The 24,454-nt window shown below is 45.4% G+C and overlaps 1 protein-coding gene across 3 annotated transcripts in view; it reads left to right on the forward strand.

The window, feature by feature from the left end:
* The window catches only part of trim2 (tripartite motif containing 2), an 87,953-nt gene that overhangs the window by 9,531 nt on the left and 53,968 nt on the right, over positions 1 to 24,454 (forward strand). Inside the window, exon 1 of one of the 3 annotated variants that reach the window (XM_008111960.3) lies at positions 7,966 to 8,090. The exons of the other annotated variants lie outside the window; for them this stretch is intronic. The gene's annotated coding sequence lies outside the window, so the exon portion shown is untranslated. Of the gene's footprint in view, positions 1 to 7,965; positions 8,091 to 24,454 lie in introns of those variants that run through there. 3 annotated transcript variants of the gene reach the window in all.

Consider the following 24,454-nt stretch of genomic DNA (forward strand, 5'->3'; position numbering starts at 1 on the left):
ATGTTGACCATCACAAATCCAGTGAATACAGCAGTAAGCAAATGTAAACTGGAGAAGAATTGATAAAAGACACAAATGGCACGTGGATGGTACCAGAAACTCCGGATGACATTTTGCAAAATAATTGCTCAAAGATCTAATTGTTGTGGGTAACAATTGCCATTCCTCAGACTAGACTAGACAAGAACCGGGCTCTTTCAGTAAGATACAGACATAGTGTGGTCATTTCCCAACTGCACTTCAATATGCCCAGTTTTCTCTGTGGACACTGCTAGCTTGCCGTCAGAGTTGTAACTACTGTGATCAAATAGAACAGTCATCAGCAGACACAATGAAATCCAGAATTTCAGTTCTGTCACTGCATTTGAAACAATGGCCTTTAGTAAGTGAGATAACAATTTCTCACAAAAACTGGGGTGATGGAAAGATGGCACATAGAACATTCTATTGAAGAATACAAAGAAGCTCTTAAGTGATTATATGTACTGTTGATTAATTCTAGTTTGTCTAATTGCTCATAATGTAAACTTGCCTAGAGTATCAAACTAGTATCGCAAGAGAATATTTGTGGGTACTCAACATATGTTATCAGCATAACCAGCACACAACACCTGCGGATTACTTATGCGCTGTCACATTATTCCACAAGAGCTCTTACAGATAAGTCAAGAGAAGAATGAATTTTCATGATATAGCTCCATGGGATTTTCTGGTTATTGTTGCTTCCACATACACCTGTTACTCTTTTTTGCGGGGAGGGCAGTAAAGAGAGCTATAGTGCACCACCAAACTACAAATTCCAAGGTTCTGTAGAACGCAGCATGGCACTTATAGCTTCAGAGTGTTATACTTGTGTAGTGTAAACGCATTCCTCAATTGATTTGAGTTGCTTACTGGCAGGGCCGGTTGTTACTAGGCGGCCGCGGACGCGGCCGCCTCGGGCGCTGGCTGCTAGGGGCGCCATTCGGGCCTGACTTCCTGGTCGCGGCCGGCGATCGCCCGGGCGGTCGCCGGCCGCGACCAGGAACTTCCTGGTCGCGGCCGGCGATCGCCCGGGCGGTCGCCGGCCGCGACCAGGAAGTCAGGCCCGAATGGCCTAGGTGTGCTGTGCGCGTGCGCACAGCACAGCTAGGCCATTTTGCCCTTAGTAACAAACTAAGGGCAAAAATGGCTTCTCTGGCTGTGCGCATGCGCACAGCCAGAGAAGCCATTTTTGCCCTTAGTTTGTTACTAAGGGCAAAATGGCCTAGGTGTGCTGTGCGCACGCGCACAGCACACCTAGGCCATTCGGGCCTGACTTCCTGGTCGCGGCCGGCGACCGCCCGGGCGATCGCCGGCCGCGACCAGGAAGTCAGGCCCGAATGGGCTATCTGCGCTGTGCCCGTGCGCACAGCGCAGATAGCCCATTCGGGCCTGACTTCCTGGTCGCGGCCGGCGATCGCCCGGGCGGTCGCCGGCCGCGACCAGGAAGTCAGGCCCGAATGGCCTAGGTGTGCTGTGCGTGTGCGCACAGCACACCTAGGCCATTTTGCCCTTAGTAACAAACTAAGGGCAAAAATGGCTTATCTGGCTGTGCGCATGCGCACAGCCAGATAAGCCATTTTTGCCCTTAGTTTGTTACTAAGGGCAAAATGGCCACGCTGGGCGGGGGCGGGGCCAACTGTGGCCCCGCCCCCCCTCACTAATCGCCCTGGCCCCGCCTCCCACGCAGCGTGGGAGGCGGGGCCAGGGCACGCTGGGCGGGGCCAGGGCGCGGGTGGCGGGGGCGCTTTTCAGCACCCCCGCTTCCCATTAAAAAATATCTCCGGCCGGCCCTGCTTACTGGTATGCAGTTATACGAATATAGGACTAACACCAAATGCTTGGCCATCGAGGACCATGGGCAATCAATATGTTGTCATGGAAAAGCAAAGGAGCCCCTGGTGGTGCAGTGGGTTAAACCCTTGTGCCGGCAGGACTGATAACTTGAAGGTTGGGCTGCTGACCTGAAGGTTGCCGGTTCGAATCCAATCCGGAGAGAGCGTGGATGAGCTCCCTCTATCAGCTCCAGCTCCATGAGGGGACATGAGAGAAACCTCCCACAAGGATGGTAAAACATCAAAAATCTGGGCATCCCCTGGGCAACGTCCTTGCAGATGGCCAATTCTCTCACACCAGAAGCGGTTTCTCAAGTCGCTCCTGACACACACACACAAAAATAAATGGAAAAGCAGCCTGCAGTTGCATTCCTAGTAAATATATGAGAGGCAGGCCTGAAGGTCAGTGTGTCAAATACCCTCATTGTACATAAAATAATTACAGAATTAATTTAAATTTAATTGTTTTATTGTATTAATTATTTTTTTTAAAAAAACCAAACATTCAGTTTCTGGAAGAGTTCTGTATAATTCAGAATGCTATATTTTAAGCACAAGTTGTACAAAGTACATAATAATGCAACAGTGAGCTGCAGGCTTCCATACATCACCTCTGTTTGAATGGAATATTCACACTGGCAGAGACTGCTTTTATCCTGCATTCTTCAAAGAAACATACCATTAAATTAAGCATATGTAAGATCGTGTCTTAAATCATTTGGGGATTCCAGCTGGCCATGAGGCTCTTTGATATATATTTTATTGTAAGTCATAAAAAGCATACTTAGCTTTATGAGATGTGATATAGGAAGAGAAAGTTAACATAAGCAGAAGTCTGCCACTGATATTGATTAGACTGTGTGCACGAAGAACCGTGTTCTGTTGATTCCCCAAAGGTTATTTCCCTACTGAGTTTGTATCAATCGCAGAATAGAACCAGAGTGAAAGCAATACTCCATTGTTGGAACAAGCTGATATTCCGAACAAATTCTGCCACAGGGGGTTGACACATTTATTGATTGAAAGATCTGAAAGGTTATATTTTCCTAATCAATAGTGTTAATAGCATGATACTACTGCCATATATATTTTCAGTCCTGGCTTATAATATAATTGTATGTGAAATGATGTTGCCTTTCATGCATAGAGAAACTGCATGATTTCTTGGAAGCATTCACAAGCAAGACTACAGCCTTATGTATCTAACGTGACTACTAATATGCAGCACAATGTGGATTGTAACTTCCACATGCATCTATAACCATGCCCTTTTGCTTACAAAAATACTATAATCTTCTATAAGATAAAGGTAATAGAGTGCCCATTCACATTGCAAGTTATTCATGGAAGTACCATAAATGTACTGACAGACTTGGAGCCAGTTGACATTACCTTTGATTGCCATGATTTCATCCTGAGGAATACTGGGATTTGCAGTTGAGGAGCATGTATTTAGAAATCTCTATTAGAGACCACTAGCACACCCAAAACTACAAATCCCTGTCTTCCTTAAGGTGCAGCCATGTTAGCACAAGTGGAATCAAAGCTTTGTGTGTAGAGTGAAAGGGCCTTTGGTAATAGCAACTGGGCAATTGTCCAGGTATTTACTACTCTTGGCAAGGAATCTTTATTCCTTTATCCTCCCCCCTGCTGCTCTGTTGCTAGTTGGGATGTAAAAGCACAAAGTCAATCTACACATGCATCATTTTCCCAAATCCAAGATTTGCTTGGATTGCAAATTCAGGTAGCCAATTGTGATTGATGTTAGTTACATTTCAACGAAAACGGCTTTAGGGACACCTGTTCTAAAAACTGTCTTATTTAAAACATAGATCTCCACATATATTGGATAAAATCTGACACTGTGCTGGTGGATGCGTCTCTCTGTCTTTGTGCCACCCAAAACACAACTTTATATTTCCTATGTTTGGGATTGCACTAGGGGCGGCGGGGGGGGGGGGGGAGATGTCTTTTCTCATGGCTTGTTTGACAGAGATAGTCTGCTTATTATATCAAGTAATTGTTAGAACAGTGTTATGAAGCAATCATGGATTAAACCCTTGTGCTGGCTGAACTGCTGATCTGAATGTTGAACTGCTGACCTGAAGGTTGGCAGTTGAAATCCGCAAGATGGGGTGAGCTCCCATCTGTCAGCTTTAGCTTGCAGGGACATGAAAGAAGCCTCCCAGCTGGATGGTAATAATAATAATAATAATAATAATAATAATAATAATAATAATAATAAGTTTATTTGTATCCTGCCACCATCTCCCCTGGAGGGGACTCGGGGCGGCTCACAGAAATATCAAATACAGAACAATAACAATATACAATACATCAATAAACAATAACATCCACCAATTGTAATATTTGCACATTAACCAAAAATAATAAAAACACACTTATTAAAAACATAGAATTTAAAATCAGTGAGGTTGTAATAGTAGATTAGCAAAGTGCACATCATAGATTGTAAACTCAAAACATAGATAAAGTGCTACAGATTCGTTTGAGGTCAATTTGGGATGAGAGGAGCCCTGAGGTAATGTCAAGTAACCAGGAGAAGTGTGACCAATGCAGGAAAGGTCGAGGAATGTAGTTATGATTGTGATGGGGATGGGTGATCTTAACCAAAGGCCTGGGTGAAAAGCCAGGTTATCAGGCTCTTCCGAAACGCCAGCAGGGTGGGGGCTTGCCTGATCGCCATAGGGAGCGGGTTCCAGAGCCGGGGGGCCACTACAGAGAAGGCCCTCTCTCTCGTCCCCACCAACCGCGCTTGTGACAGCGGCGGAAGCAAGAGGAGGGCCTCCCCTGACAAACGAAGAGATTGTGCAGGTTCATAGGGGGAGAGACGACCACAAAGGTAGGTGGGTCCCAAACCGTTCAGGGCTTTGTAGGTAATCACCTGCACTTTGAATTGGGTCCGGAAAATGAACAGCAGCCAGTGGAGTTCCTTAAACAGGAGGGTTGACCGCTCCCTATATTGGGCTCCAGTTAGAAACAAGGCTGCCGAACGTTGGACTAATTGAAGTTTCCAGGCCGTCTTCAAAGGCAGCCCCATGTAGAGTGCATTGCAATAATCCAATCTAGAGGTAACTAAGGCGTGGACCACTGTGGCCAAGTCAGACTTCACGAGGTACGGTCGCAGCTGGCACACAAGTGTTAATTGTGCAAAGGCTCTCCTGGCCACCGCCGACACCTGAGCATCAAGTGTCAGTGATGAGTCCAGGAGGACTCCCAAGCTGCAGACCTGCACCTTCAGGGGGAGTGCGACCCCGTCAAGCACAGGTTGCCACCCAATACCCCGATCAGACATATGACTGACCTGGAGGACCTCTGTCTTCTCAGGATTAAGTTTCAGCTTATTCACCCGCATCCAGCCCATCACAGCCGCCAAGCACTGGTCCAGTATCTGAGGGGCTTCCTTGGAGTTTGGTGGAAAAGAGTAGTAGAGTTGGGTGTCATCTGCATAGGGATGGCACCTCACTCCAAAACTCTGGATGACCTCTCCCAGCGGTTTCATGTCGATGTTAAAAAGCATTGGGGACAGAATGGAACCTTGCGGGACCCCACAGGTCAATGGCCAGGGGTCCGAGCAGGTGTCCCCCAGCTTCACACCAGAAAATCGGAATGGCCCTCCAGGAAGGACTGAAGCCACTGCAGAGCAGTACCCCCAAGGCCCATCCCAGAGAGCCGACCCAGGAGGATACCATGGTTGATGGTATCGAAAGCCGCTGAGATGTCCAAGAGAACCAGCAGGGTCACACTCCTCCTGTCCAGGCGACCAAAGTCGTCTCAGTACTATGACCAGGTCTAAAGCCGGACTGAGATGGGTCCAGAAAATCGGTGTCATCCAGGAAACCCTGGAGCTGCGAAGCAACCACCCGCTCCAGGACCTTGCCCAAAAAAGGTAGGTTTGAGATAGTCTGTAATTGCTCAACATGGTCGAATCAAGGGAGGCCTTCTTCAGAATGGGCCTCACTATGGCCTGTTTAAGGGCAGATGGATGGTGACACATCTGGGCGTCCCCTGGGCAACTTCTCTGTAGACGGCCAATTCTCTCACACCAGAAGTGACTTGCAGTATGTCCTCAAGTCACTTCTGACGCAATTTTAAAAATGGTTATCCCATTATTTTGACTTGTGATTCCTTAAGATAACCTAGTTTTTTTCACACAACCAAATTATAATATTTAATTATCATTTTAACTAGCATGACTACCTCCAATGCAATCCTGAGATTTGAAGTTTGGTAGTGTACTAGGGCTCTCTGGTTGAAACATCCAAACAATTTATGAAACTACAAGACCCACAACTCCATAGGATGAAGCCATGGCAGTTTAAGTATTAAGTATTATGAAAAAGACTCTACAGAAATTGGGGTGGCAACACTATGCCATTTCTTTGCTTGCAGTTCATTCTCTTAGCTAATACTTTCCATCTCTATTCTGCTGAAGGGAGAAACCAAACCACACAGGATTGTGAGAAAATATTCTTACAAATACTTCAAGAAAATATTTCCTTCACTTTGCTGAAAAATAATGTCCACGTGCCTCTTGTTTTCAGCTTGTTTTCCAATGATCTCATTACGAAGTACATCGGAGGCAAGGCATAGCCTCTCAGTGCTGATTTTGTAGCCCTTGACTCTGCCAGATTCCAGAGCTGTTTCTGGTGAAACAGAAAGAAGAGAAGAAAGAAAAGGAGTGAACTGACTTTCTTGGAAGCTTTTTAGAAAGAGTAGTAATTCACCCTTTAAATAGGTGATAGCCCTCTGCTGCCCTATTAATATACCAATACTGCTTTTCAAAGTGGAATTCAGCTATCCCTGGATTTTAGTTTAATTTCAGTTTGTGTGAGCCCTGGAAAAGTCTGTGGGGATAAGAAATTTGACCCCTAGACTTAATATATTTGTTCATCTCTGGTGTACACGCTTCTCACTTCTTGCCTGCTGTACCCTTTAATTTTCCCAACTCTGTTGTTGTTGGGTTATATGTATGTGCATGCCTTCAGGTTGCCTCCTAACATCTGGCAATCCCATGAATGTCATAAGATTTTCTCAGGCAGGGAAACTTCACATGGTTTGGACAATTCCTTCTTCTGAAATACAGCCCACAGGACTATATATTCATTTCCAGTTTCCCAACCAAGTTCTTGGGTGCATTAACACTGTCAAATTAATGTTGTTTTACACTACTTTAACTGTCATGGCCCAATGATTTGGAATCATAGGTGTCGTAATTTTACAAGATGTTTAGCCCTCCCTATCCAGGAGTACTTGTACCTCACCAAACTACAACTCACAGGCTTCCATAGCATTGAGCCATGGAAGTTACAGTGGTGTGAAACTACATTAATTTGACAGTGTAAGTGTACAAATAATCGGGACTGACCCTGCTTAACTTCCAAGAACAGCTGGAATTTGGTGCTTAGGTAGAGAAATTGTATCTTGCTAAAAAAAAATGATTGAGAAGGATCACATTTGATGGAGTTAAACCCCTGTGTCAGTTGGACTGCTGACCTGAAGGTTGCCGGTTCAAATCCACAAGACGAGGTGAGCTCCCGCCTATCAGCTCTACCTTGTGGGACATGAGAGAAGCCTCCCATCAGGATGGTAACACATCCGGGTGTCCCCTGGGCAACGTCTCTGTAGACAGCCAATTCTCTCACACCAGAAGCGACTTGCGGTATGTTCTCAAGTCACTTCTGACACAATAAAAAAAAATCTTCACAATCGAAGGGTTGAATGTTGGTTGCCAGAATATAAAATAAAATGCTGCATGGTCATTAAAAAAAAAAAAAAGCAGAATCAACATGAGTGAACTGTTTCACTATGTTCTGTGATTTTCCACTTACCAGACAGAGCAAATGTGTGCCGGGGTGGCTTAGCTGTTGCCATTTGTGTCTTGTTCTAAGCAAGCATGCACACAATTCAGCTGTGTGAGCCGGCTCTTCTCACTCCCCCACTTTCCTCTTAAGAATGAAACACAATATCTTCTCCAAACAGGCCGGAGGAGAGGCTGATCATTGGCCAGCCTTGTCCGGCGCTGTCCCCTGATACGACAGTCCCGCCTCTTTGGTTGTGCTGACAAGCTGTTTATGTTTTTGCAAGGCCACCCTTTAACACAGCCTTCTCATGGTTATAATGGGAGCAATTGTCTGAATGCCACAGGGAGCGGACTCCTTTGCTCAGAGAGGCTGTGTTTCAGAGTCACTGGAAGGACAGAATGGAATGCTTGTAAGTAAGCTTCGAATGGTGCCATCAGGTCCTCTTCTTCCATTTCCTAGGATCACAGGAACATCCTCCTTTAGCAGAGCTGGGGATGTTTGTGGTTCACCATAAAGTTTAGATATGGATGGAACAATTGGCTTTTGAGTATGTGTCTGTGTGAGTTTCTCTGCTTGGAAGGAACTCTTACCCTTTGAAAGAAAAACTACTTGGTATGCAGTAACATGCTTCCGAAGATTTCTCTATTCATACCTCAAATGAGCATGAGATCATCTTGTGAGGTTATAGAAGCAGATGGGAAGGGGGGGGGGAGAAACTAGCTGAACAAAGTCAATAGGACAAAATTGTTGGAAGAGGCTTTTTCTAAACTTTAACAAAAGTTGAGTTGCAAGTTAATTGTCACTAATTGTGTTTTAAAGGATTTCAAAACATACAGGTTAGATGAGAATGTTATGAGTGGGCTGAGAGTCACTTGGAAAAGGAATAAACACATTCTTCTGGAAAACTAGGTTTATTTGATACAGGCTGTGAAAGTTAATGTACCGGGAAGATACTTCAGTGTTCTAACTAAGATGTTTTAGAACTAATAAATGGTTGTGTTCTCTCTTCAGTGTTAAAATACCAGACATGCTAAAGATTAGGGAGAATTTTCACTTTTATCAAGTAGGAACATTTGGATCAGTTTAAAACAACCCCAATTCTCTGGCTTCAAAGGGACTTGTCATTGTTCCCACCTCCACTCCAGTTTCTGTAAGTTTACTAAGCAAATATTGACCTCTAGATAAAACAGTGAAGTTAGTTGACTGGGTTAAGCAAGGCTTTAAATGAAGGGGGAGGGATAAATCCTTTGTCAGAATGGTATAGCACCGATCAGTTTGGAGCCGCTTTTTGGCACACTCTCCTCTAACACCTGAATCTAGCTAGATTTTTATAGGCCATGAAAGTCCCATTTTCTAAATTGGGAAAATCAGGATACAGTGTTTAAATTGCTTCTCTTAGATTGCACGGTAAGTAATTAATGACTTTTAGAACTTTAGCAACTAGTACGTTGACTTCTCTTTCATTTTGTTGCAAAAACAGTTATTTGCAATAAGGAATACCTAGGGAAATTTGTTTTGGTCAAAGAAATTGCGTAATTTTGTATAGGGATCAGACCTGCCAAATAGTAAGGGAATCCACCAAGAAAGTAGACTTTCCCCCTCCTGGCAGGATTCCCAGGCTTTTATGGCTGAAATCCAATCCAGCTGATGTGAGAAGATTTACTTGTTGAATTTCCACTAGCCATGCAAGTTCTTAACAGAAGAAGATGGGCAAAGGGGATTAATAGTTCCACAGATAAATCTTCTACCCTAACCGTTTATTTAGGAATTATCTAAAAATGGAAAAATCTCAATTTAATATCTTCCAGAAGAGTTGGACTAGGCAGTCCCCAAGTTATGAATCAGATAGGTTCTGTAGGTCTGTTCTTAAATTGGTTTTGTATGTAAATTGGAACAAGTACATTTGAAAAACATAACTCCAGCCATACACACACACACATAAAACCTTTGAATAGCATAAGGAACAGTTAATGCTCCTGTAGTGTTTGTTTTGCTGTCAGTGTTCAGAAGATTTCACCTCACTTTCTGTCCCTGTGATAATTGGATTTTGAAAAAGTTGGCTTGTTGTGGAAACAAGGATTGGTAATAAAACTTCAGCAGAGACACCTTTTCCCCATGATAACTCTTCCAGGAGTGAATTTCCCTTCTGGGAAGTAGATTTCGCGCATTTCCTGTTGTCCCACCACCATTCTTAACTATGAGTCGTTTGTAAGTTGGATGTTGCATCTCGAGGACTGCGTGTAGAGTTAACTGGGACTTGTAGCCCAAACCCTCTAGGGTGGATAAGGGTGGTGTGGAAAATTATAGAAAAATGATCAAGCTAATATTCTTCACAAATGTGAAAACACATTGATAATTTCTGGGCATCTTTGATGTTGGCCACTTTGTTGTTGTTGTTGTTGTTGTTGTTGTTGTTGTTGTTCTGTGACTTTTAATTGGACTTTGGTCTCTGGTGACCTTTTTTTCATGTCAGGAGTGACTAGAGAAATTCAAGTCACTTCTGGTGTGAGAGAATTGGCCGCAGGGCCGGCCCCACCATAAAGGCCAGTGACGCCGCCGCCTCGGGCGCAGGTCCCGGGGGGCGCTGTCAGGCTGGGAGGGAGGCGGGGCACCGCTCTGACGGTGCCCCGCCGCCCGACCAGTGCGCCCTGGCCTTGTGGCTCCCTCTTTCGCCGCCCGGGGAGGGGAGGAGGGATCGCCTCCTTCCCTCCCCGGGCGGCGAAGCCTGCTTCTTTCGCCGCCCGGGGAGGGGAGGAGGGATCGCCTCCTTCCCTCCCCGGGCGGCGAAGCCTGCTTCTTTCGCCGCCCGGGGAGGGGAGGAGGCGATCCCTCCTTCCCTCCCCGGGCGGCGAAGCCTGCTTCTTTCGCCGCCCGGGGAGGGGAGGAGGCGATCCCTCCTTCCCTCCCCGGGCGGCGAAGCCTGCTTCTTTCGCCGCCCGGGGAGGGGAGGAGGGATCGCCTCCTTCCCTCCCCGGGCGGCGAAGCCTGCTTCTTTCGCCGCCCGGGGAGGGGAGGAGGCGATCCCTCCTTCCCTCCCCGGGCGGCGAAGCCTGCTTCTTTCGCCGCCCGGGGAGGGGAGGAGGCGATCCCTCCTTCCCTCCCCGGGCGGCGAAGCCTGCTTCTTTCGCCGCCCGGGGAGGGGAGGAGGCGATCCCTCCTTCCCTCCCCGGGCGGCGAAGCCTGCTTCTTTCGCCGCCCGGGGAGGGGAGGAGGCGATCCCTCCTCCCCTCCCTGGGCGGCGAAGCCTCCCTCTTTCCAACCCTGGCCGCGCCTCCCACGCTGCGTGGGAGGCGGGGCCAGGGCGAATAGCATGGGAGGCGGGGCCAACCCTGGCCCCGCCTTCCACCCAGCGTGCCCTGGCCCCGCCTCCCACGCAGCGCGGGAGGCGGGGCCAGGGCACGCTGGTTGGGAGGCGGGGCCAGGGCGCAGGAGGCGGGGCCGGCGGGGGGCGCTTTTCAGCGCCCCCGCTTAATATTTAAATTTATCTCCGACCGGCCCTGATTGGCCGTCTGCAAGAACGTTGCCCAGGGGACGCCTGGATGTTTCATGTTTACCATCCTGTGGGAGGCTTCTCTCATGTCGCTGCATAGGGAGCTGGAGCTGACAGAGGGAGCTCAACCCTCTCTTCCTGGATCCGGACTGACGACTTGTTGGTCAGCAGTCCTGCCAGCATAAGGGTTTAACCCCTTGTGCCACCAGAGATGTTTCTCATCGTATTTTTGGCAAAGATTTGTCATTACTTTCCGCTTAGACTGAGATAATGTGACTTGCCAAAGTCACCCAAGGGTTTTCCATCTCTCAGCAGTGATGCGAACTCTTATCTTTCAGAGTTGTAGTCCAGCACTCAAACTACTCTACAACACTGGCTGCTCCTTCTCTCAAAATAAATAAATAAGCTCTTGTATGTCTTCCAGCCATATTCATAAAAGTACTATTTCATCAATATATTACACACAGAGAGAGAGAGAGAGAGAGAGAGTCTAATATCAAGTTTTGCTATTAGTATGTTGAATACTAAAATCCAAGACAGGGGTTGGTCAACTTGTAGCCTTCTAGATATTGTTAAACTGTTCACTCCCATCTGCCTTAGGCATCATAGCCAGTAGTGAGGGATTATGGGTATTACAGTCCAACATCTGGAAAAATTAAAGTTGCCCCCGTCTGTTCTAAAAGATTTTCTCTGTCTGCTATCTTCACCACTGGAACTAAGCCATTTTCTTTGTCATCTATAATGTTTGCTGTTGTTGCTACATATACTTTAAAGATTTATGTTGAGCAGAATGGAATATGAGCTTGGGGAAAGGAATCTGATAAGGATAGTTTCAAAATTCTCTGGCAGCAATCCTGCTTCTAAGCTTGCCGAGCTTATTTTTCTCATTGAAAGAAAATAAACCTGAACTAAGTTATATTCTTAAAGAAATGAACTGTATAAAACATTTTGTCACATTTTAAATTGAAGTCATTCATGTTCAAAGCAAATATGAGCTTTCTGTTCTAAGACAAAGCAGTATGAGAAATGTAATAATTGGTTTATGTATCATCTGGAAAAAGTTGCTTATGTCATAATCATCTCCCTGCCAAACTTTGCAGCTGAAACAATGCCCTGGCTGCAAGAAGTGTTGGGAGAACAGGACAACGTTTCTTTCTTTTGTATTGTATGGAGCTCACCTTTGCAAAGGCATTATGGCTGGGCAGGTGTGTGTGTGGGGGGGGGGGGGTGTTTCTTCTGGTCTTTACTTTCTTTCTAAGGGCGCTCCTTGTGCTTTTTGCCTTTGTTCTGCCGTTTCTGCCTAGAGTGAAGGCATCAGCCAAATAGATTTCCTTTTAACGCTGCCCTGAACCTTCATGTTCTTGTTTTAATTATGATTCTTTTGGCAGAAGCAGTTGCTTCCACATTCTCTACAAGCAGCCTCTTTGTTCACCGGTTGCTAATCAATGGTTGTTGCACACGACACTGGCTCTATCAAAGAGGAAACAATGCAGCCTGTTCTTATTGCATTATTTTGATAAGAGAATGACTATAATGTCATAGAACATACGAAAAATCAAGGATGTAGGTGTGCCAGTGGCTGGTAGTCATTGGCTACATATAGGATCACTTCCAAAACATGGCCTAAAACAGTGGTTCTCAACCTGTGGGTCCCCAGGTGTTTTGGCCTACAACTTCCAGAAATGCCAGCCAGTTTACCAGCTGTTAGGATTTCTGGGAGTTGAAGACCAAAATATTTGGGGACCCACAGGTTGAGAACCACTGGGCTAAAGAATCATACTGAGCTACCCCATACATGGGTAGGATCTACCTCTGCCAGTAGTTTGTGGGGGTGCCTCAAGAAATTTTGCTGTCTAAAGCAGAGCACCAAATACCCCCCTCCCCCCAATCCTCCGGAAAAAGGCTCATAGTAAGCTAGGCTTTGTCATGCAAGGAAGAAAATATCTGAAGTGTCTTTTCCTTACCTGGTAGCAAAAGTACCACCATAAAAATTATATCGTTAATAGTTTTTATGTGGTACTACCTGAAACGTATGTCTCATTGCTGCTAGTGGTAGGACCACCTGTGGCAGGGTGGCAGAAATGGCATGGTGGTGGTGACAATGACAATTATCTTGCCTTTCTGTCATCATCATTATCAACATCATCCTACCTTTTTCCCATATCAAGACTCAAGGTGGCTTCCAACAGTTCCAAAAAATATGGTTAATAGGAATGGCACGCACAAATAATAGTAGCAGCATTCTAAGTACTAACGGGAAGTTCAGCCAGTCCGACCATTGCAGGCTTTCAGGAGACATCTGGTTGGTCACTGTGAGAAGTAGCATTGCTGTTGAAGATCTAGAAGGCAAGTGTAGATCAGGCAGAGGAACCCCTGATTTAGGGATTTGGAATCACCATTATAGGCATCCCTAGTTAGTTGACAGATTAGGGACCAGAGCACTGTTAAAAACCAGAAATTATTGAAATGTGGCACTCTCTTTTGGCTGCTGTGTAGAGCATAGCGGGGGGCAGGGATTACTTGCCTGGCATGTGATTTGCTCCATTGCATTTTTTGTTCTAATTCAATTTTATTTAAATTATAGCTGTAATTTAATTCCCTTGTTTGCATGCCTTCTGGTTATAATTGAAAAGGGTCAAAGAGGAGATTGATGAAAAGTGTACTGTACTGTCAAAACATGGGAGGGCTCTGAACACAAGCCTGAAGTTCTGCTCACAAACAGTCCCAATCCACTTTGTCACTGGAGTTACTTGTCCTTATCAGTCTCCCTCCCGCAATCTTGACCCTTCATCTTCACTCGAGCAATATTCCGTGTTCACTTCAATTCAGCGATATCAGCGCCCCATTTTCTCCCAATAGAGGGCAGAAATGTGGAGCAGGTTTATGAGATTCAGGGCCCTTCCAGACAGGCCCTATATCCCAGGCTCTGATCCCAGGTGTTCTGTTTATCCCAGATTATCTGGCAGTGGGGACTCACATAATTATTTAAAGCAGAAAACCTGGGATCTGATCCTGGGATGTAGGGCCTGTCTGGAAGGATCCTCAGCTAGTCATTTCTGGAACATTTTTGCACCCAGAAACTACTATCTGCATCTCGAGTTGCCAGGTCGGTCTTATCCCAGACCTGAAATTTCTGGTCCCAAATTTGAGTCCCTTGAGATGTGGGTCTGAGAGCTAATTTGGATAGCCCTTTATGCTTTATGATAGGAGTTCTGACTCCCTGAGTGAAGCTCTGGCTGCAAAAGGCATTGCAGTAATTTAAAATTTCAGTTGAGCATTTAAAAATTGGAAGAAAAGGAGGCGGGCAAATTTACCAAGGGGATGCAAATACAGTATAGCTAATATGGGTGTTATGATTTTCAGCCTTTCATTCTTCAGTGCTATAGTTTTGGGATCTAAAGTTAAATTTCAATTAGGGGCAGAATTCTTATTTTGTCCTGCCCCATACACCGGCTTGATCTATTCCATCATCCTGTTTCCAGCTGTTAACAGCTTCCAATTATCCATGATTTAATCCTGGAAGATGCAAAAACAACATGTAGGAAAATTTGCAGTTCGGCTTCTAATTTATCGCTTTGCCATCTGATCTGTGAATACCCCTGGGAGGAATATATCCATACTTCCCCTGTGAATGCATCTTCTATCTTGATTGTGTCTTCATCTCGGTCTGTACCAGGACTGTTTCCTCTGCAAGTCCCTGATCTAACATTTAGATTAGTGCGTATTAAATTGGGGTTAAACACAGTCCTGGAGCTGCTCCACAATTACTGCAGAATTTATTTCCTCTTACGGAAGGCTGGGATTTGTAGTTTGGTGAGGCAGAATAGCTCTCTGGCTAACAATTCCAAAAACTCTTTCCTAAATTCTAAATTTGAGGATTTCATAGAATGCAATCAAGTCAATGAAAGTAAAATCATAGTGTTATATCTGAATAATATGATAGGGACCTTGATCTGTTTTTAAAAGAAAGTGCTGTTGTGTTGTGGGCTTTATTCTCATTACTCTTACACATCTGTGTGCAAATCATGTTAGAAACTAGAAACTGGCTGCATGGCGTTAGAATTCTATACAATGGTGTGGGGTCTGTTCTTCTCCTTGGCCAGCTGGAAGAAATAATATTATGACAGTGTTGCCTCTGGCAGTCCTAACACACCACCTGGGCCAGCTGGTGTCATTTCAGTGAATTGTGTGATCTTCTCCGGGAATGTAGTGTTTGCATGCTTCACTCTCTCCTCTGTGATTGCATCAGACTATGAATCAGGTCAGATGGGGATGGTGGGTGTGTAGGATTTAGCTTTCTCGCTAAGCTCCAATTGTCCCAGCAGTCTGAGCAAAAGAAAGTGGCATGTGTTACACATGCAATAATGCCCAGTGTTGATTTCATTGGGTATTTAATACTCCATATCTCTCTAAGGCAGGGGTCCTCAAACCTTTTAAGCAGAGGGGCCGGTTCACAATCCTTCAGACTTATCATTTGAAAAGAAAATTACGAACAAATTCCTATGCACACTGCACATGTCTTATTTGTAGTGCAAAAATAATAACAACAATGAAAGAGCAATACAATATTTAAAAATAAAAACAATTTTAACCACCAAAAACCTATCAGGATTTCAATGACTTCTGGCCAATGAGATAGTCAAGTTAATTAGGATTGTTGTTGCATGCCTTCAAGTCATTTCAGGCTTTGGACGAGCCCAAGACTAAAACTGAGGGCGGTGGCTAGATAAATGACCATGGAGAGCCACATCCGACCCACGGGCCTTAGTTTGGGGACCCCTGCTCTAAGGGTACAGCAACAATGTAGAATTAATGCAGTTTGACACCAGTCATGGCTCAGTGTTATGGAATCATGGGAGTTGTAGTTTTACAAGGTCTTTAACTTTCTTTATTGAATAATAATAATAATAATAATAATAATAATAACTTTATTTATATTCTGCCACCATCTCCCAAAAGGGACTCCAGGTGACTTACAGAACAGCACCTAATAGTGCCATAGTAAAGGTAAAGGTTTCCCCTGACGTTAAGTCCAGTCGTGTCCGACTCTGGGGGTTGGTGCTCATCTCCATTTCTAAGCCAAAGAGCCGGCATTGTCCATAGACACCTCCAAAGTCATGTGGCTGGCATGACTGCATGGAGCACCATTACCTTCCCGCTGGAGCAGTACCTATTGATCTACTCACATTGGCATGTTTTCGAACTGCTAGGTTGGCAGAAACTGGAGCTAACAGCAGGCGTTCACTCTGCTATCCAGATTTGAACCTGCGAACTTTCGGTCTGCAAGTTCAGCAACTCAGCGCTTTAACACACTGCGCCACCTGGGGCTCCAATAGTGCCATAAAGCACATAAAATATGCCAACTTTTCTGACAATAGCGCTCATGCCCTGCTGAACTACAAATCACACAATTCCAATAGCTTTTGAGCCATGGCAGTTAAAGTGGTGTCAAACTGCATTAATTGTACAGTATAAATGAACCTGTAGTGTGACATAGTATGCATGTTATTTACTGGCTTTTGGCCAGTAAATAATGCAGTGCAAGAAATAAATATAGAATATGTGCAATTGAAGAATGGCCCCGGTCTACAAATTTGGATCATGTGATTTTAATGTTTATATTAGGTGTTTTTAATTCTATGTCTTCATATCTAAATGATGTGTTCCGTCCCCCAGGACGATGGTTTGCCTTACCTATTGGTCGTTTGTTTGTTTTCCCTCCTTTACATTTTGTTTGAGCCTCTGGCTGCAAAAGCCTAGGAAAAGTGGCTTGGAATCTGCAAGAGCTGGCTGCAGTTTTCTTTGCAGTGATTGGTCAAAGAGTGCAACATCTTAGGACCGCCCTTTTTACCAGGGTCTAGTCTCCATTTTAGAGCTTCATTCTGGCTATAGTCTTCCAACGTGCTGGAGCTGTGCAAAGCTAACTGGGACAAATCATCCTCAAAACCAGGCCAATCTAAGCCTATCCAAATTAGATAAGTATTGAATTATATTGATCTGGAATAGGAAATCTAGTTAGAGGAGCAGAGTTATTCCATCGCTTCTAGAACTAATCTTTGCTGTAAAGATAGGGAAGGAAAGAGTTTCTCCTTCTAATATAGGCAGCGTGATTAGGGTATAGTGGTTTTATAATCACCTTTGCCTTCTGGAACCAGGGATAATTCTGTGACTAAAACCTATAGAAATTTGTTTCATTTTCTGCAACTTTAAGATCTGTGCCAGGTTTACAACCTTGTATGAATAAACATCCTTTTTTGAAGTTATCCAGACTCAGTCGTTCAATATCTATAGGACAGCTTATAGGGATTTGCAGTTCGCCCGGATAAAGGACAGCACGTTTCAGTTTTATAGCTTTTTACTGTCCGGCGGACGGCACAGTTTTGAGGTAGATCAGCGGTTTTTCCGCTTGAGCTAGCTTGCACGGCTTTATAGTTTTTTATAGTTTAGGAAGTTTTAGTATAGGCTGCGGCTTTTCCGCCTGAGCTCAGTCTGCATACCTAAAGACTCTACCAGCGTCTGAGGCAGTGCAGCCCGCTCTCAGACCCGAAGGAGTCAAATAGTGGGGCTCTATTTCCTTGCTATTTGGCTCGCGTGTGCGCACGTGGCCCAGTGGCTTTCTGGGTTTGCACAGGCTGTGCAGTTCCCAGCAACGTCCAGGGCTCCCTCGGCGGTAGACCTCGAGCCGCGGAGCACCAGCGACAGTTCTTTGGCTGGCTCTGAGGCGTGGAGCCCACCAGAACCAGGCTAGAACCTGGACAGGCCTGGCAACGCTGCTGCGAGTTCGGCCGGAGCACTCAACCGGCTTTGACAGCCTCTTCATCAGGAGTTCAGCCGGAGCACTCGGCCGGCTTTGACCTGCCTCATGGTCCGGCGGTGGTGACCTGCCTCATCGTCCTGCGGTGGTGACCTGCCTCATCGTCCTGCGGTGGTGACCTGCCTCATCGTCCTGCGGTGGTGACCTGCTTCATCAACCTGCGGTGGTGACCTCCCTTCACAGCGGGGAGGAGGCGTCTCTTCTCTCCTCCTTTCCAAAGCCAGCCTCGGTGCTCCTTCGGCGGCAGGCCTCGAGCCGCAGAGCACGAGGTGCTTGAAAATTTGGCGAAGTCGCCATTTTGGCAGTTTACGTCACTCGGGCAAGGGAGGTATCAAGTGGCAAGTTGCTGTCAGTTGACATTTTGCAGCTTGCCCACCAAAGTCTGGCGCCAAAGGTCACAATCTTTGTAAAGTATAGTTACTTAGTGATATATATTGCTATGGTTAAGTGTTGTGCATTGTATTATATATTGAATTTGCTTTTATTGTAAATTTACTTGCAGGTATATTGCATTTGCCTTTGTTGTAAATTTACTTGCTATTAAGAATACATAATGTCTATGCAATTTCAAGATGATACAGATGGTATACCTCCTTCTGAGGCTGAAAGTAGGAATGAAAGGCCCCAAAGGATAAAGCACCCTTCAGCCAAAATGCTAGCCCATCTAATAGACGAAAAGGAGCTCCTCCATGTGAGGTTAGGTTCGGCATGGGAGCGCATCACAACATTAATGGACAGAATAGAGAGCTTGGGTATCACAAGGGTGCCAGCCATATTACAGACAGACCTCGAAGAAGCCTTCGGTCTTTGGAGGGGTTTAGTGTCTAAGATAGTCCAGGTCCTCGAGCGCATTAACGCCAAGGATTCAGAGTTAGAAATAGGGAGTGTTTTAGCTGACACTAATGAGAAAGAAAATAGGGTGAGGGCAATCCTAGCTTCCTTATGCAGCCATGAGACCAATCTTTTAAAATCACCTGCTGTGGCACTTAGTCTTAAGTCCAACCGCTCTAGCCAGGTATCTAAACTAAGGGAGCGTGCATCGTCTAAACACAGCCACTCTAGCAAGTCTTCTGCTGCTGGGAGTGCCATCTCTTCCCTAGCTGCCTTGCACATTAAGGAGGCTGCACGTCTGGAGCTAAAGAGCAAGGTAGCGGGGGCGGAGGCTGATGCTAAGGCAGCTGATCTCACCCTTCCCTTTAAAGAAGAAGAGCAACGACTGCAAATAGAACAGGCCCGTAGACAAAGCGAAATGCAAATGGAACAGGCCCGTAGACAAAGCGAAATGCAAATGGAACAGGCCCAAAGACAAAGCGAAATGCAAATAGAACAGGCCTGTAGACAAAGCGAAATGCAAATAGAACAGGCTCGTATAGAGATGCTTAGAATAAAGATGGATGCCGCAGCCAAAAGGGTAAGGGCTGAGACTTTGGCCAAGGCCCTAATTGAGCCACTCACAGAAGAAAATGTAAGCCAGTTACCAATACAGGACCCTTCTGCCAAAGTGTTTGCGCACCTTGGCAGCATGTACAGCCAGTTTTCGGATGAGGAACAGGGAGACTTCTCTCCTTACCCAGAGCAGGGCCCCAAAGTCACTTTTGAGTTTCCTGCAGAGCAGAGCGTCATAGCGGGGAGCTCACCCTTGCTCGAGCTACCTGTGCCTCCTGCTAAAACCCTAGGTCAGTCAATCAGGGCCTCAAGGCCGAGCGCTAGTTGGCCCCTACAGACAGCTGCACAGGGAACCATCGATTCGTCAGTGGTCGATGTCATCCCTCCAAGAGGCCAAAGGTTGACGCAAGGTACACGGTGGGAGTCCACTCCACAACAGCAAACTCCTCAATTGTTCCCTTCGACGCCAGAGTCCCAGCTTGTCTCCATCATCAGAAGCCCCAGAAGAGATCTTAAGGACAAGGGTGTCGAAAAGTTTTCGGACAAGCCTGAGGAATTTCTTCTCTGGAAGGCCACCTTCCAGAGAGCAATCAGAGACTTAAAGTTATTGCCTGAGGAAGAACTGACTCTTCTGGCTGCATGGTTGGGCCCAGCCTCATCCTCACAAGTTAAGAAGATCTACGCAGCCCACGTAGCCGATCCCGACAAAGCCCTGGAAAAGGCCTGGGCCAGGTTGCAGCAGAGGTATGGGGCCAGCACAGAGATTGAAGCATCTCTTATGGACAAGCTCCAAAGGTTCCCAGCTTTAAAACTCAAAGACTTCAAACTCTTGTGGGACCTCAGCGATCTCCTTACGGAATTAGAGTCGGCCAAGGAGAATCCAGAACTGCCCGGTTTGAAGTGCCTCGATCAGCACCTGTCCCAGAGGCAGATCTTGACCAAGCTGCCCTTCACTTTGCAAGAACGCTGGGGACAGGAGGTCTTCAACTACAAGGAGGCCCACTCCCAGGCATACCCTCCATTTTCTCATTTGGTCCAGTTCATCACCAGGGCGGCCAGAGAAAGGAATGATCCGCAGACGGGCCTCCCCACCTTATACCAAGGGACCCAGCCAGAGAAGGCACCTAAAGTGGAGAAAAAACCATCCAGAGAGGCCAAAAGACCGGTTAGTGTTAAGGCTGTTGAAACTCAGCACAGGGCCAACGAATCCAAGTCAGAGGTGAAGGAGGTGCTCTGCCCCATTCACCAAAAGCCTCACAGTTTGGCCAACTGCCGGGAATTTGGCAAGAAGCCTTATAAAGAAAGACAACAGATTGTACAGAAGCTGGGCATATGTTTTAGGTGCTGTGGAGCAACTCTTCACTTTGCATCCAACTGCAAAGAGGACGTCAAATGCGCAAGGTGTAACAGCCTTAAGCATTGCACCGCGATGCACAACTCTGACGCTGTCTCCCGCGCCAAAGGGGACACGTCTTCCAAAGAAGGGTCATCTACTGAAGCCACCAACATGCAGGCCGCGTCACGGATGCAGGAGGATGCTCCATCGGTCGCCTGTACTGAACTATGCTCTGACGTGCACCAGTTCAGAGTCTGCCATCCCATCTGCCTAGCAGATGTATATCCAGCCAGAAGACCTTGGCTTAAAAAGAGACTTTACGTGGCTTTGGATTCACAAAGCGACGCCTCCCTGGCGACTCCAGAGTTTTTCCAACTGTTTGACATAAAAACCCAGACGGTCGACTACACCATGTCCACCTGTGTAGGGAAGAAGAAGTTGCAGGGTCGCATAGCATCCGGCTTTGTTGTTTCCTCTTGTGACCAGAAGAGACAGTTCAAGTTGCCAGACCTGATTGAGTGTTCCTCCATCCCTCGGAACAAAAAACAAATTGTAACTAGAGAAGTTGTGGAGGCTCATCCACATTTGCGACGGTTAAAGAATGCCATACCAGCCTTTCAGCCAGATGTGGACATTGCCCTTTTGCTTGGCTCGGACTGCCCGAGCTTGTTCTGTGTGAACGACCAAGTTAAAGGACCTCCAGGTGCACCTATCGCACAACAATTGCCATTAGGCTGGACAGTCATAGGCCCAGTGTGCATAAACAAGATGCACCCACCATCGTCGTTGGACTCCAATCAAGCACAGGTGCTTAAAGGTGGACGTCCTACACTTGTGCGCAGTTGCCTAAGTCATATCTCGGTCTACTGCCAAGCAATAACTCCAGAGTATTCCTCCATCTTCAAAGTCTCTGAGAGAGACGAAGCCACAGCGCTCTCGAAAGATGAGCAAAGGTTTTCGGACATTATGAATGCTCAAGTCTCACGAAGTGCAGAGGTGAAAGCCTGCAAATCAACCACAGAAATCAAGATGGGCCAAAGATCTTGTCTGGAACGACACCATTTTGAACGTTTTTCGGAATGGCACAGTCTTCTTAGAGCAGTTGCTAGGCTTATACATCGCTTAGTCTGCAAAGATAGTCAGCCTTTGCAAGTTCAGGACATGCTGAAGGCTAAGGGAGTAATACTCAGGCCAGTTCAGAGGCATGAGTTTAGTCTAGAAATAGCCAGGTTAGAACAAGGGCTTAACACCCCCAGCCGGAGTTTCTTGCGTGAGCTGAACCCATTTCTGGATAAAGAGGGCATTTTAAGAGTGGGTGTGAGGTTAGCTAAGGCTAAACTCAAAGTGTGTATAAAGAACCCCATCATTGTACCCCCCAATAGCCATATTGCTTTGCTGTTGGTTCGTCACTACCATGAGAAAATCCATCATCAAGGTAGAACTCTAACTGAGGCAGCCCTTAGAAATGAAGGTCTGTGGGTGGTAAATGCTAAAAGTTTGGTCAGCAGTGTTATTTTTAAGTGTGTCAAATGTCGGCGACTCAGAGTCAGCTGATGGCTGAGTTACCTCAGGACAGGACTTTGACAGACCCCCCCTTTTCCCATGTGGGAATCGATGTGTTTGGTCCTTGGGAGGTTGTCACTAGGAAAACCAGGGGTGATGTTGTAAATAACAAAAGATGTGCGGTTTTGTTTACTTGTTTGTCAGTACGAGCTGTCCATATAGAGGTTGCAGAGGGAATGGACACTTCATCATTCATAAATGCATTGAAAAGGTTCATAGCCCTCAGAGGGCCAATTAAGTTAATTTGGTCGGACTGTGGCACCAATTTTGCATGTGCAGACCTTAGTCAACCACTTCTGGAAGAGGTGGAAGGCCGAATACTTAAGCCAGCTTCCAACCAGAAGACTCTGGCAAACCCAAAGGACAATGCCAAGGTGGGAAACCTTGTGTTGCCAAAGGACAAAGACTTGCCCCGCCATGCATGGCCCATGGGCATTGTATTAAAGACCTTTCCTTGCCCGGACGGTAAGGTCAGGAAAGTTCAATTAAAGACTTGCAACAGAGGCAAAGTGTCCATTTTGGACAGACCAATTAGTGACCTCGTGTTGCTTATTGGAGATGTTTAAAGTTCTAGTGTTTGCATTGTTGTGTATACAAAGGTGTTTGTATGTTTTTGATTGGTAAATTCCCACATCCTGGGAATTTAGCGGGGAGTGTTCCGTCCCCCAGGACGATGGTTTGCCTTACCTATTGGTCGTTTGTTTGTTTTCCCTCCTTTACATTTTGTTTGAGCCTCTGGCTGCAAAAGCCTAGGAAAAGTGGCTTGGAATCTGCAAGAGCTGGCTGCAGTTTTCTTTGCAGTGATTGGTCAAAGAGTGCAACATCTTAGGACCGCCCTTTTTACCAGGGTCTAGTCTCCATTTTAGAGCTTCATTCTGGCTATAGTCTTCCAACGTGCTGGAGCTGTGCAAAGCTAACTGGGACAAATCATCCTCAAAACCAGGCCAATCTAAGCCTATCCAAATTAGATAAGTATTGAATTATATTGATCTGGAATAGGAAATCTAGTTAGAGGAGCAGAGTTATTCCATCGCTTCTAGAACTAATCTTTGCTGTAAAGATAGGGAAGGAAAGAGTTTCTCCTTCTAATATAGGCAGCGTGATTAGGGTATAGTGGTTTTATAATCACCTTTGCCTTCTGGAACCAGGGATAATTCTGTGACTAAAACCTATAGAAATTTGTTTCATTTTCTGCAACTTTAAGATCTGTGCCAGGTTTACAACCTTGTATGAATAAACATCCTTTTTTGAAGTTATCCAGACTCAGTCGTTCAATATCTATAGGACAGCTTATAGGGATTTGCAGTTCGCCCGGATAAAGGACAGCACGTTTCAGTTTTATAGCTTTTTACTGTCCGGCGGACGGCACATGATGTTTATATCTTATGTTTAAGTGCCTTATTGATTTTAATGTATAGTTGTATGTTTTTGTTTAGATTTTTTTAGCACTTTACAATTCTGAGATCAAATACTGCTGTTTTATCTACAGCAATTGCTGTATTTTATTGTTTTTACCAGGGGATACTATGAATTTATGATGTTGTGTTGACTGTTTATTATCTATGTTTTGTTTTCCTCTTGTTGTATTTTGTATTTTGTGTCATACCTTGAGTATTTTGTGAACCACCCCAAGTCCATCTGGGAGATGGTGGCAGGAAATAAATAAAAGTTTTATTTATTATTATTATTATTATTATTATTATTATTATTATTATTATTAGATACAATATAAGGCATTGAAATTTTCCAATATTATGTTGTAAATTACTTTGAGTCCCTCCTGGGGTGAGAAAAGCAGTATATAAATACAGTAAATAAATAATAAATAAAAATAAAATGTGTAAACTGATACTGCATTGGAAATAGACCAAGAGCCTTTGAAAACAGGATGTGGTTCTATTTTTTATATTAGCTGTGGAACTATTAATTGACACTGATCCAAAGTTGCTGTAAAGGTACTTGTCCGAAGTGCCCAAAAATTTGAATCCGATCTTACTACCAATGATATGTAATTATATATATACAATTGATTGGGGTTTTTTTTAGGTGGGGGCAGCTTTAATTAATGCAACTCAGAATTGCCAGCTGTTGGATATTTTTAGTGTCTTTGAGATTCAAATTACTAGCATTTGAGAAATTCTTCTGACAACTGGACAGAATCCCGTCTTTGAGTTCCTCCCTTCA

Source organism: Anolis carolinensis, chromosome 5 (assembly GCF_035594765.1).
Source record: "Anolis carolinensis isolate JA03-04 chromosome 5, rAnoCar3.1.pri, whole genome shotgun sequence".
NCBI lineage: Eukaryota > Metazoa > Chordata > Lepidosauria > Squamata > Dactyloidae > Anolis > Anolis carolinensis.